Here is a 14,163-nt window from a genome sequence, read left to right on the forward strand (position 1 = left end):
TGCCATAATGGTCGTATAGTCATGAATTGCTTCCAGAAACATGACAGTACATTTTTTTCTTTTGTCGGCCCTTATAGTGTTCAGATCTTAATCCTATAGAACATCTGCATTACAAGTAAGAACAGGATGTTGAAAGCATATCAGAACCTCTACCTATGTTTTATTAATTGTAAAATCATATTCTGTTCTTAAGGGGCAATATTCATGCAGAAGGATTAACACTTATTGGAATTGACAACACAGCAATTTGCTGAGGTTCTGAAAACCAAAGGAGGTCCAAAGCGCTACTAGATAAAGTGGCCATTCAGTTTATACTTGGTGGAGATGACAGGATAAAGCTGATAATAGGCATTAGATGTTGTCTGGATCTTCTCACAATTTCTGGTTATGGAGACTGCTGGTTAGAATTAGGAGCTGACAGGTTGGTGCTGCAGCTATTTCATCTTTTATGTTCTTCTAAATCATTTCACATAACTTCCTCAACTGTCTGACTTTTACAATATTTCTTTCAGGGTGAAGATCTGACCCATATTACTCCTGCAGAGACATATGTGAAGGGTGATGAGCGGTGTAAAGAGGAGATTTCTACAGATAACCACATCGGTGAGTAGTGACCACTAACTGCAGAGAAATCACAGATTCTCCTCAGTCATTGGATTGTAGAAATATGTGTTGATTAGTGTTGAGCGAACATGCTCGACACTGCTCGGTACTCGCCCGAGCATCACGCTACTCAGGATGTTCGGCGAGCACCGAGCATTTCCGGGTTACTCGGGCGGGAGCTCGGGTCTCCGCCCTGCATGTTTGGTGCTCTTTACAGAGCCAATGAACATGCAGGGATTGCCAGCCAGTCACTGTAATGCCGCAGCCATGTTGTTTGTGGGCATTACAGTGATTGGCTGGCCGCACAGCGTCAGCTCCCAGACGATCAGCCCGTCATGATTGGTGTGTGTGGGTGTCTCTGCGTGTGTCTGCGAGTGTGTGCGGTGTCTGTGCGATGTCTGCGAGTGTGTGCGGTGTCTGTGCGATGTCTGCGGGTGTGTGCGGTGTCTGTGCGATGTCTGCGAGTGTGTGCGGTGTCTGTGCGATGTCTGCGAGTGTGTGCGGTGTCTGTGCGGTGTCTGTGCGATGTCTGCGGGTGTGTGCGTGCAGGCAGACATAGGCCGATGTGACACTACTACTCCCATCGGCCTATGTCTGTCCCCGGTCCACTCGTGCCAGCAGGATCAGCTCGATGGGAGCAGTAGTTCCCATCAGCCTGATCCTGCTATATAAATTGCCCTACTGTGTCCCCAATAAATGTTAAATACAAGTCATTGGTGGCCAGTGGTTACCTACAATAAATTAGTTCATACATTACCTGTCCCCGCCAATCGCCACATAAAATAAAGTAAAAAATAAAAAACTACACCTATACTCACCTAGACACCTAATTCCCCGAAGTGGAATCCAGCCTGTCATCCCGCAGACACTGAGAAGCGCAGGCATGCTTGCACTCCTCAGTGTCTCTCTGTGACGGCATAAAGATGAGCCGAGGTCATGTCCAATGAACTTGGCTCACCTCATGCACGTCACTGACAGCGTGGGAAAATTCTCACGCTGAAGCGCTGAGTGCAGGAGAATTTTCCCACGCTGTCAGTGACGTGCATGAGGTGAGCCGAGTTCATTGGACATGAACTCGGCTCATCTGGATGCCGTCACAGAGAGACACTGAGGAGCGCAAGCAAGCCTGCGCTTCTCAGTGTCTGCGGGATGACAGGCTGGATGGCAGCGTTCTGCTGCGGTCCAGCCTGTCATCTCGATGTAGCTGAGCTGAAGCTGTCGTGGGAACCATGGAAAGGTAAGGATGAGGTTGCTTTATTATTTTTCTTTTATTGCAGGAGATCGTTGGCTTCAGCTGGAATGGGCGTGATGGTAAGTATAGTTTAATTTAGAACAATAAAGAATTGTGTGTTTATTTCAATTAAAGTACTTTATTCTGGGTGTTTGTGGTTTTTTTTAACTTTGACTATGGGGTTAGTAATGGGGGTGTCTTATAGACGCCTCTCCATTACTAACCTGGGCTTGATGTCAGCTGGCATTATAAGCTGACATCAACCCCAGCCCTATTACCCCACTGCCACCGCTACAGGGCAGTGGGAAGAGCGAGGCTAAGTGCCAGAATTGGCGCATCCTATGGATGCGTCATTTCTGGGGCGGCTGACGGCTGGTGTTTCTAGCCTGGGAGGGGGCCAATATTCATGGCACCCTTCCTGGGCTATTAATATCAGCCCCCAGCTGTCTGCCTAGCCTTTGCTAGCTATTAAATTAGGGGGGACCCCACGTCATTTTTTTGAGGGGGTCCCCCATTTTAATAGCTAGTAAAGGCTAGGTATTCAGCTGGGGGCTGATATTAGTAGCCTGGGAAGCTCCGTGGGTATTACCCCCTTCCCAGGCTTCAAACATCTGCCCTAGCTGTCTGCTTAACCTCCGCTAGAGACTAAAATTAAGGGGAACCCCACGCCAATTTTTTTTTAAATGAATCCTTTATTTTAACACTAAATGACAAGTACAGAAATCAACACTGTCACTGTACTTCATATATATGTGACTGACATGTTTCTATCTATCTAATCTATGTGTGATACTCTATTCCTTCTATTCTAAATTGTCGGGTACAGATGCTGAATTGCCGGCCGGCTTTTTTAAAGAGACAGTGCATGAAAACACTATTATATTTTTAAATAAATCCTTTACACTAAATGACAAGTACAGTAAGCAACACTGTCACTGTACTTCTTATATATGTGACTGACATGTTTCTATCTATCTAATCTATGTGTGATGCTCTATTCTGTCTGTTATAAATTGTCGGGTACAGATGCTGAATTGCCGGCCGGCTTTTTTAAAGAGACAGTGCATGAAAACACAATTATTTTTTTAAATAAATCCTTTACACTAAATGACAAGTACAGTAATCAACACTATCACTGTACTTATTATATATGTGACTGACATGTTTCTATCTATCTAATCTATGTGTGAAGCTCTATTCTTTCTGTTGTAAATTGTCGGGTACCGGTGTATGCCGCTGCTGTATGGCCGGCTTTTCGTGTAATACATTCTACATTATTCTTAGTTGTTTTACTTCATGTAGAATTAACCTACACGGAAAGAAAGGGTTTATTTTCATTCCGATATTTGTGTCCCATTGACTTGCATTGGTTTCCTGTATCGGAATCGGCGATATCCGATACTTTTTGGGTATCGGTCCGATCCAATCCGATACGATATTTCCTGATATCGGAAGGTATCGCTCAACACTATCCTTAACATATTTCACAGGAAAGCACTTTCACTTTCGTTTTTGAACGTTTTATTTTGAGCCTGTAAAAGTGTATTAATACCTCTGACCACGTTGTTGACAGCAGTGACCTGGGGGTCAGAAATGCTTCCTGGGGCGATCCCCATGCTGTCCCCATGTCATTTGAGCACTGTCACTATCGTTTTGGGCACTTGTTAGGCTTTTAAAAGACTGCCGGGGGAGCCGCCGCAAAAATGCTCGGGTCTCCCATAGACTAACATTGGGCTCGTTGCTCGGGTCGAGCACCCGAGTATCACGGCGAGCTCGGCCCGAGCTTCGACCACCCGAGCATTTTAGTGCTCGCTCAACACTAGTGTTGATCTCTTTAGGCATTGTAACATAGAATATTGATGTGTTATTGGACTGGCAGAGAAATGTGATGGCAAACTTTTAATTTGACGAAATGAAATAGTCTTTTATTCCAAACTAGAAATACAGAAGAAGGGCTCATGTGATTGCAGGTTTAGGTCCCTTGAGGTGCTAAAAAATTTTGCTGCTATTCTTGAAAAAACAATAATATTGTTCCAATAAAAATATCAGGTCACCAAGCAAAAACAATCCCTCATGCAGCTCCAATGACGGGAAATTTTTTTATGAGTCTCAATAAATAGCAACTTACACCAATTTTTTTTTTTTTTTACAAACTTACAAGTTTTGCATCACTGTAATTGTTGTGACCTGGAAAATCGTGTTGTCTTGTAATTTTTACAGCAAAATGAACTCAAAACTCAAACAGGAATGGTAAAATTATTTTTACTGGTTTAGTATGTTGTATTAAACCTAAAATTAGGGGGGGAAACCTGAATAAAACCATCCATAGGAGGGAATCAGAATGGATTTTCAGGATGCAGTTCCTATCCCCAAAATGACTTAATGAGCAGCTGTCCTATACCTGCTTCCTTTGAAGAAACTTTGAGCATTCCGAAACCAATAGGCACTCTTAATTAGAGATGAGCGAACCTTTCAACATTCGGTTCGGTCACGATCTGCGAACTTCCTGACGTTCATTGAACACTTCATCGAATAAATCCAAACTCCATTGAATTCAATGGGAGGCAAAACCAAATGCATGCACAACATCTTCAGCTGGGCCCAAAAGCTGCCAAAAGAGCTCAAATTAGGGGCAGACACCAGGAAAAGTGATGTCAATTGACCCAGAGTCAAAATGTTATAATGGCACAGCAGCAGTCAGCCATGGGTCATGCATGAGGTATCAGAGTCTGGGCCAGCATTTACTGCTTTGAATTTAAGTTCAAATTAAGATGAGGTGGGTGAGGGACTGGTATGGGCCTGCTGCGCTGCGAGCCATGATACCACATGCAACAGCTCGAGCAACTTTTCTGCTCAGCCACACTCAGGTGGCACAAATTTCAGTTTTGTAGACTACTATTGCTAGAAAAATTTAAAGACAGTAACACAGGTAGTTGTCTAAAAGTAAGTACAGGCCTGCGAGTCTGGGATCCCTACTGCTACAGGCAACAGACATGAAGGAGACCCAATTTGGAGTGCAAACATTTCCAAAAATTAGGGGCAGACACCACTAAAGTGGCATCAATTTCTCCAGAGTAGAAATAGTATAATGTCACGCAAGGTGTGGGAAAGACTAAGTGTGAAATAGAAAGAAATAGGGGGAAGAAGCCCATACACTGGGGAAAGGGGAAGTGGAGACCCCAGGAAGATCTAATAACACCCTGCCTACCCTACTGTCCATATATAGGTTCCACACCTATTGCCGAGCAGGACCCTAAACCCTGTATGTCCCTAGAGCTTGGCCCTAGAAATGGATGGCGGTGGGTGAGCACTGGTCAGGCCCCACTAAAAAATTAAAGACAACAAGGTAGACAAACAAAGGTGATTAACTTAGCTTGAGCAGACACCAGAGGAGTAACGCCAACTGTCCTCCAAGGGCACCAGAGAAGAAGCCAGTCAACAGCTAGTGCTCCAAGCATGCACAAAGGTAGATAGAATTATCACCGACAATTGCCTGGAGCAAATTGAGGGTTTTTAACTCCCATCCAAGGATGTGTCAATAGCAGCAGAAGGGAGGTCGCCACTGGATCTTAAAGGAAGAAGGATTAAGAAGGTGTCTGCAATGCCAAGCACAATTACCTTCTACAACCCGATCCAGAGCTCTTACACCTGACACACCAGTGACATATAATGAGGCTCTGACACCCATTCCACTATAGGCAACCCTCCAGCTGGAGACCCATCTTGGACTCTCCAGATTTAAAAAAATTGTTAGTAACATCAGCAGCAGTAGCAACAGCAGGCACAGAAGCCATGACAAAGGTGTCACAGACTGCAATAACGCAATATAAATTCAGCACACTAAAAGCTACACCATCGCCTAGTCGGCCCAGTCTGAGACTGAGGTGCAAAAGTCATTGGAGACCCATGGCTTGTTCATCTTGATGAAAGTTAGGCGGTCTACACTTTCAAGGGACAGCCGGATGCGCTTATCTGTCAGGGCACCACCAGCAGCACTGAAGTCAGGTTGTGAGAGAACGCTGGCTGCCGGGCATGACTAAACCTCCAAGGCGTGACAGATGAGCTCAGGCCACTCTTCCATTTTTGAAGACCAAAATGCAAAAGGGTCCAAACCCCCCTTGATGGCATTGATATTGAACCATCCTCTCCAGTCGTTCACTACGTGTCAGACTTGTACTCTGTTTTGCAGGTGTACGGGCTGGTCTAAAAAATGTGTGAAACGACTCACAGAAATTGCTTCTGCCACTTACGCTGCTGCTAATGTTTTTGTGTTGATGACTCCACGTTCCCGGGGTTGGAAGTCTAGAACTGCGATGCACACTGTGTACTTCACAGCTGTCCTGGGGAAAACCACTCTTTAGATTGTCTACAAGCATGTTTCAATACTCCAGCATGCGCGCATCCCTTTCCGGGGGGGAAGCATCTGGCAAAATGATTTCTTGTACCGTGGATCTAACAGTTTGGCAACCCAGTAGTCAGCACTATTTCTAATCCTAACAATATAGGCATCATGTTGCAGATAGTGCAGCAAGAAGGCACTCATGTGTCGGGCTCTTCCATGAGGTCCAAGTCCATGGTGTGTTGGTGGCAGGGTAACACAGATGCTTGCTTTCTCCGTCTCCTCCCGCCAACCGCGGACAACAGAGAGGGGATCCTTATCCTCTTCATCTCCTGACTCATCCATCACCTCTTTCTCCTCGTCATCCTCCATTTGTTCCTCTACTCCTGCACTTTCACTAACAGTTTGTCTGGTACCATGAGCCCCCCTCAATCGCTGTAATCCACCCTCGTTTGGCTGGCACCCACCTGTGCGCCGACAGTCTGGAACTTAGAGATATTGTTATCCCTTCCGCATCCACCTCTTCCAATGGGACCACCAGCATCTCCCACTGACTATTCAAATCGTGCTCCAGCATAGTGATGCTGATTATGTCATCGTCAGTGCTAACCATCTTAGTAACAATTTCGAAACTGTAGATGTCCTTAATCTGTGCCCATTTGCACCACACCTGGACTGCATTGGCCCAGGCTGTGCAAAATGACATTCTGCACCAGGGCATAGTCGCTGCTACATGTGCAGAGTGGAATTCCATCATGTCGGCACATCGCATTTCAACCGGTTAACCGGTAGGCCGAAAGACCTCTGTATCGATGTGAGTCGATGACCCAGTGGGTGTGAACGGCGGAAGTGAGCACACAGCAACTGTGCTTTCTGCAGTGCATCCAGGCCGGGATAGTGGCGGAGAAATTGCTGTACCACCAGGTTGAGGACGTGAGCCATGCAAGGCACATGTATGAGGTTGCCCTGGCATAGGGCTGCCACCAGGTTCACACTGTTATCGCACACCGCCTTCCTTGGCTACAGGTTCAGTGGAGATAGCCATTGCTGAAAGTTGGTTTGGATAGCTATCGACAACTCATGAGCTGTGTGACTGCAATCTCCAAGGCATATTAATTTAAACATTGCCTGATTGCAGTGAGCCCTGTGTATGCAGTACGGAGTTGGGAGAGATTCCCTATGCACTGTTGGTACACGTGTCTCATTAAGGCTGAGGTTGAGGGCGCAGGTGGCCCTAGAGGAGGTGGAGGAGGCAGAAGCAGTGGAGGAAGTGTTAAATACAGAGGTTTGTACTGCAAGCCTTGGGGATTCCAAGACTTGTGGAGCCTGAGTCACCCAGTGCCCGGTCAGTGAGATGTAATGCCCCTGGCCATCCTTGCTCGTCCATATGTCAGTGGTGAAATGCACCCTGTCAGACATAGATTTTTTCAAGGAATGGGTGATGTTGTCTGCGACATGCTGGTGTAGCGCAGGCACAGCTTTCTTAGAGAAGTAATGTCAATTGGGCAACTGCTACTGGGAGACTGTGATGGCCTTCAGCTTTCGGAAACCGTCTGTATCCACCAGGTGGAAAGGCAGTATTTCTGTGGACAACAGATTGGAGATATTAAAGATCAGGCTCTTAGCTTTGGTATGTGTAGGAGGAAACAATCTCTTACTTGACAGCAACTGCAGGATTGAGGGTCGTCTACTGTGCTGAGAGAGGGTGTATTAGGGTGAACACGACAAACTGCTGGACTGGGAGTGAGATACAGGCAGAGATGTTATGGTGGATTGAGAAAGATGTGGTGTGCTTGGTGAAACAAAAACAGCAGGCATGTCCACTTACGTAACAGCTGATGGGCTCTCACTCACCCCGACTGTAGCGGGTAAACAAGTGGAGATTTTGCTGCCAGAGACCTGTGTGAGAATACTTGCCACGGTGATGGATTAGCAAGAAGCTGCAGAAGCGGTTGATGGGGTGCTTGGTGAGGCCCGCTAGTCCACATTTAAGCAAAGTGATATTCCCAAACTAAGAAATATTGATCTTGTATGTTCCGGTTCATGCATGTAGTAGTTCAATTATTGCAATTTTTGCCTCTACTGACTTTTTTTTTTACAAAGTTGGCAGATAATGTGAGTTGGGTCATCCTTTGCAGTCTCAAAAAAGGCCCAGGCTAGGCAACCCTTGCCGCCCCTGTGAACTACAGACCCGGGACTGCTGCTGGCCACATCCAGAGTTGTGGCTGGGGATGCAGTGCTTATTGTGGTTGCATCACTCTGTGTCTGTGCTGGAGGCCGCAACGTAACCTCCTCCTGGATCCAACTGAAAAAAATTTCGGTGCTGATGCTTTCCTCCTTTGGAGTCTGTGAAACTTTGGAGCAGACCTCTGATGCCCATGGAATAGAATGTGTGAACAGCTCTGCAGACTCACCCAAGAAAATAATTTTGGCGAGTCCCAAAAATAGTTAAAATCCTCAATTTATTACAAAATAATTTTAAAGATCATACAGGTTGGGAATACATCTCAACGCGTTTCTGGCAAAAGCCCTTATTCACTGAGATACAGATTCCTTATGATACATGGTATAAAAACAAATGGTAACCAACCGTTGATCAATAAAAACATATGTTGAATAGGATGCATTTTTATTTTTGATGTTGGTAACATGTTCTGCCATCCTTTTCTTTAATTTACGTATTGTGCAACCAATGTATTTTATTTTACATTCTTTGCAAAATATGCAATACATAACCTAATTTGTATTACAATTAATAAATCTTTTAACCACTTCGTGCCAGAGCCTGTTTTCGCCTTCGTGACCAGGCCAATTTTTTCAATTCTGACCACTGTCACTTTATGAAGTAATTACTCTGGAACGCTTCAACGGATCCCCCTGATTCTGAGAATGTTTTTTTCGTGACATATTGTACTTCATGATAGTGGTAAAATTTCTTCGATATCACTTGTGTTTATTTGTGAAAAAATCGAAAATTTGGCGAAAGTTTGGAAAATTTTGCAATTTTCAAACTTTGAATTTTCATGCCCTTAAATCAGAGAGATATGTCACACAAAATAGTTAATAAATAACATTTCCCACATGTCTACTTTACATCAGCACAATTTTGGAACCAACATTTTTTTGTTAGGAAGTTCTAAGGGTTAAAAGTTGACCAACGATTTCTCATTTTTCCAACAAAATTTACAAAAACATTTTTTTAGGGACCACATCTTATTTGAAGTGACTTTGAGGGGCCTTCATGACTGAAAATACCCAAAAGTGACACCATTCTAAAAACTGCACCCCTCAAGGTGCTCAAAACCACATTCAAGAAGTTTACTAACCCTTCAGGTGTTTCACGGGAATTTTTGGAATGTGGAAGAAAACAATGAACATTTTACTTTTTTTCACAAAAATGTTACTTTAGACCCAATTTTTTTATTTTCACAAGGGTAAGAGGAAAAAATGGACTACACAATTTGCAGGGTTCGGAAGGGAAGGAGCGCCATTAGCCTTTTTGAATGTAAAATTTGTTTGAATAATTAGAGGACGCCATGTTGCGTTTGGAGAGATCCTGATGTGCCTAAACAGTGGAAACCCCCCACAAGTGACACCATTTTGGAAACTAGACCCCTTAGGGAACTTATCTAGATGTGTGGTGAGCACCTTGAACCCCCAGGTGCTTCACAGAAGTTTATAATATTGAACTGTAAAAATAAAATTTTCACATTTTTCCCACAAAAACGTTTTTCATCCCTTAATTTTGCATTATCATAAGGGTAATAGGAGAAACTGCACCATGAAATTTGTTGTGCAATTTCTCCTGAACACGTTCATACCCCATATGTGGAGGAAAACCACTGTTTGGGCGCACGGCAGGGTTCGGAAGGGAAGGAGCTCCATTTGACTTTTTGAATGTAAAATTTGTTTGAATAATTAGCAGATGCCATGTCGCATTTGGGGAGCCCCTAATGTGCCTAAACAGTGGAAACCCCCGCACAAGTGACACCATTTTGGAAACTAGACCCCCTTTAAGGGGTTAATTTCTGAGCAGGTTTTATTGGACTGTACTTGTGCTGTATGGTGCTGATCAGGGCTGTGGAGTCGGTAAGCCAAGTCTGCGACTCCGACTCCTCAATTTCCCTTACACCGACTCCACGACTCCGACTCCCACATATATTGCTTATATTTAAGTGAAAAATTTATTGTAGTACAATGTGAACATCAGACATTTAATCATTTTTATGATACGATAATCAAGATATTTAGAACATAATATATATTTATTGGAATACAACTTTAGAACACAAAAAACTAATAATTTGTAAATATGTAATACACTATGTAATATCGATTACATATATATATATATATATATATATATATATATATATAGTGTGTGTGTGTATATATATATATCTATATATATATATATCACTATGTAATAAACTATGTAAGTAGCAAAAAACAGTTTTCAACAAAAACATACTAAATAACATTTGTGCAGTCTATGAATTTGTTCTAAGAAATAGAATTGCCTCCATCAGATCCTCCTTCATATATGACCTCAAATCTGACCTAATAATTTTAAGGCTAGAGAACAACCTCTCTACACTAACTTGGGTTGGAGGCAAAGCCGTAACCACATGGGCAACATCTCTAACAATTTCCGGGTATAAAGGAATTGCCTCATGCACAGTCAGTTTTGATGAACGGTTGAATTTTTCTATTTCTTTGAGAGCAAGTGAAACATTTTGCTGAAATATGGTCAATCTGCTTGCTATAGGAGACAGAGTGAAATCTTTTTCCTTGCGGCAACGATTTGCCTGCTCCATGTCATCCAAATACTTGTCAAAGTCAAACTCCTCATGTGATGAGGATGAAGATATGGCAGCAGTAGCACTGTCAGGACCCAAGTCCTTTTGCGCCTGGCAGTCCTCCTGTAGGCCACTCATCCTAACTGCTACCTCAGTCAGAGCTTCATTCTTTTTGGTACAGATAAGATATGGATAGACAGATATGGATAAATGGATAGATAGATAGATAGATAGATAGATAGATAGATAGATAGATAGATAGATAGATAGATAGATAAAGTCATAGAGGGATGGATAGATAGATGGAGGGATGGATAGATAGATAGTGGGATAGATGGAGGAATAGATAGATTAATAGAGGGATGGATAGGTAAATAGAGGGATGGATAGATGGAGAGATAGATAGATACAGGGATGGATGGATGGATAAATATATGGATAGAAAGATAGATAATAGATAGCCATATGGATGGATAGCTGGAGGGATATCTGGAGGGATAGATGAAAGGATGGATGGATAGATAGAGGGATAGATGGAGGGATAGATAGAGGGATGGATAGATAGATGAATACATGGAGGGATATATAGAGTGTGATAGACAGATGACAGCTACAGACAGCAAATAGTACATTGCACATATCGCACATATAGTTCACACATTTACAGAGAGCACATAATAATCACCTACAATATTAGCATTAGTTACCTTCCTGTGACAGAGATGAGCAGTAGTACTTTCACTTTCTCACTTTCTGCAGCTTGGGGCCCAGGAATCAGATCCTGTGCAGGGCAGGCCCCCCCCCCTCCTCTCTCTGGTGAAGACGGCAGAAGACAGGACAGAGGAGGGGAGATTGCCCCCTACAGTCTGGAGCCCGTGCAGGACGGGAGCACTGCAGCATACAAGTGAATTTTGATAGGTGCGTGGCCCTGCTTCAGGGGGGGGGGCAGCTGCCCCCCCTGCCCCACGCTGGCTACGGCCATGATTCACACACAGCATTTTTGCGGATCCGTTTTTTGCACTAAAATGCAGTGACTCTGGGGATCCCAGCAAAGTCAATGGGTTTCAAGATATGACATTCAGACACATCGTTTTGTGAGGATCCGTTTTTGGGCTCAAAAACGTATCCTAACAAAGAATGAGCATGTCAGTTTGTGCGGCGTTTTTCTAATCTGCTTTTGCTATTGGAAACATTATCTATGAGCTCAAAAACCTTTCAGGTGATGCGGTTTTTTAAAAAGCTAATCTGCTTTTGCAGCTGAAAAACGTATCTTCAAAAAACGCAGCAAAAACACTGTGTGTGAATGTAGCCTTAGATCAGGAATAGAACAGCCATTTATAGGACATTTCATAACTTTCCCAAATTCCTATGAAAAAAATATTCAGCACATTCTGCATTGAACTACTGTACCCAATTTATTATATATTTTAGGAGTCGGAGTCGGTCCATTTTATACCGACTCCACCAAAATGAGCACCGACTCCACGACTCCGACTCCACAGCCCTGGTGCTGATAGAACCTCTGTTGCCACTGGTAACACTTACACACACGCACATAAATAAACATATATACACTGATCAAAAAAATAAAGGGAACACTTAAACAACAGAATATAACTCCAAGTAAATCAAACTTCTGTGAAATCAAACTGTCCACTTAGGAAGCAACACTGATTGACAATCTATTTCACATGCTGTTGTGCAAATGGAATAGACAATAGATGGAAATTATTGGCAATTATCAAGACACACTCAATAAAGGAGTGGTTCTGCAGGTGGGGACCACAGACCACATCTTAGTACTAATGCTTTCTGGCTGATGTTTTGGTCACTTTTGAATGTTGGTTGTGCTTTCACACTCGTGGTAGCATGAGAGAGACTCTACAACCCACAGAAGTTGCTCAGGTAGTGCAGCTCATCCAGGATGGCACATCAATGCGAGCTGTGGCAAGAAGGTTTGCTGTGTCTGTCAGCGTAGTGTCCAGAGGCTGGAGGCGCTACCAGGAGACAGGCCAGTAAACCAGGAGACGTGGAGGGGGCCGTAAGAGGGCTACAACCCAGCAGCAGGACCGCTACCTCCGCCTTTGTGCAAGGAGGAACAGGAGGAGCACAGCCAGAGCCCTGTAAAATGACTTCCAGCTGGCCACAAATGTGCATGTGTCTGCACAAACGGTTAGAAAACGACTCCATGAGGGTGGTATGGGGGCCCGACGTCCACAGATGGGGGTTGTGCTCACAGCCCAACAAAAACCGTGCAGGACGCTTGGCATTTGCCACAGAACACCAGGATTGGTAAAGTCGCCACTGGCGCCCTGTGCTCTTCACAGATGAAAGCAGGTTCACACTGAGCACATGTGACAGACGTGACAGAGTCTGGAGAAGCCGTGGAGAGCGATCTGCTGCCTGCAACATCCTTCAGCATGACCGGTTTGGCAGTGGGTCAGTAATGGTGTGGGGTGGCATTTTTTTGGAGGGCCACACAGCCCTCCATGTGCTCGCCAGAGGTAGCCTGACTGCCATTAGGTACCGAGATGAGATCCTCAGACCGCTTGTGAGACCATATGCTGGTGCGGTTGGCCCTGGGTTCCCCTTAATGCAGGACAATGCCAGACCTCATGTGGCTGGAGTGTGTCAGCAGTTCCTGCAAGATGAAGGCATTGAAGCTATGGACTGGCCCGCCTGTTCCCCAGACCTGAATCCAAGTGAGCACATCTGGGACATCATGTCTCACTCCATCCACCAACGTCACATTGCACCACAGACTGTCCAGGAGTTGGCGAATGCTTTAGTCCAGGTCTGGGAGGAGATCCCACAGGAGACCATCTGCAAACTCATCAGGAGCATGCCCAGGCATTGTCGGGAGGTCATACAGGCACGTGGAGGCCACACACAATACTGAGTCTCATTTTGACTTGTTTTAAGGACATTACATCAAAGTTGGATCAGCCTGTAGTGTGTTTTTCCACTTTAATTTTGGGGGTGATTCCAAATCCAGGCCTCCATTGGTTAATAAATTTGATTTCCATTGATGATTTTTGTGTGATTTTGTTGTCAGCACATTCAACTTTGTACAGAACAAAGTATTCAATGATAATATTTCATTCATTCAGATCTAGGATGTGTTATTTGAGTGTTCCCATTAATTTTTTTGTGCAGTGTAACTCAGACTAGTTTTCTGTATTTTTTTAGTG

General features: G+C 44.1%; 1 pseudogene; it reads left to right on the top strand.

Moving 5' to 3' along the window:
- LOC141271448 (uncharacterized) overlaps nucleotides 1-14,163 on the top strand; it is a 305,103-nt pseudogene that overhangs the window by 229,575 nt on the left and 61,365 nt on the right.

This window comes from Phyllobates terribilis, unplaced genomic scaffold (genome assembly GCF_046119375.1).
Source record: "Phyllobates terribilis strain yellow unplaced genomic scaffold, ASM4611937v1 Scaffold_5__5_contigs__length_657084704, whole genome shotgun sequence".
Taxonomy (NCBI): Eukaryota; Metazoa; Chordata; class Amphibia; order Anura; family Dendrobatidae; genus Phyllobates; species Phyllobates terribilis.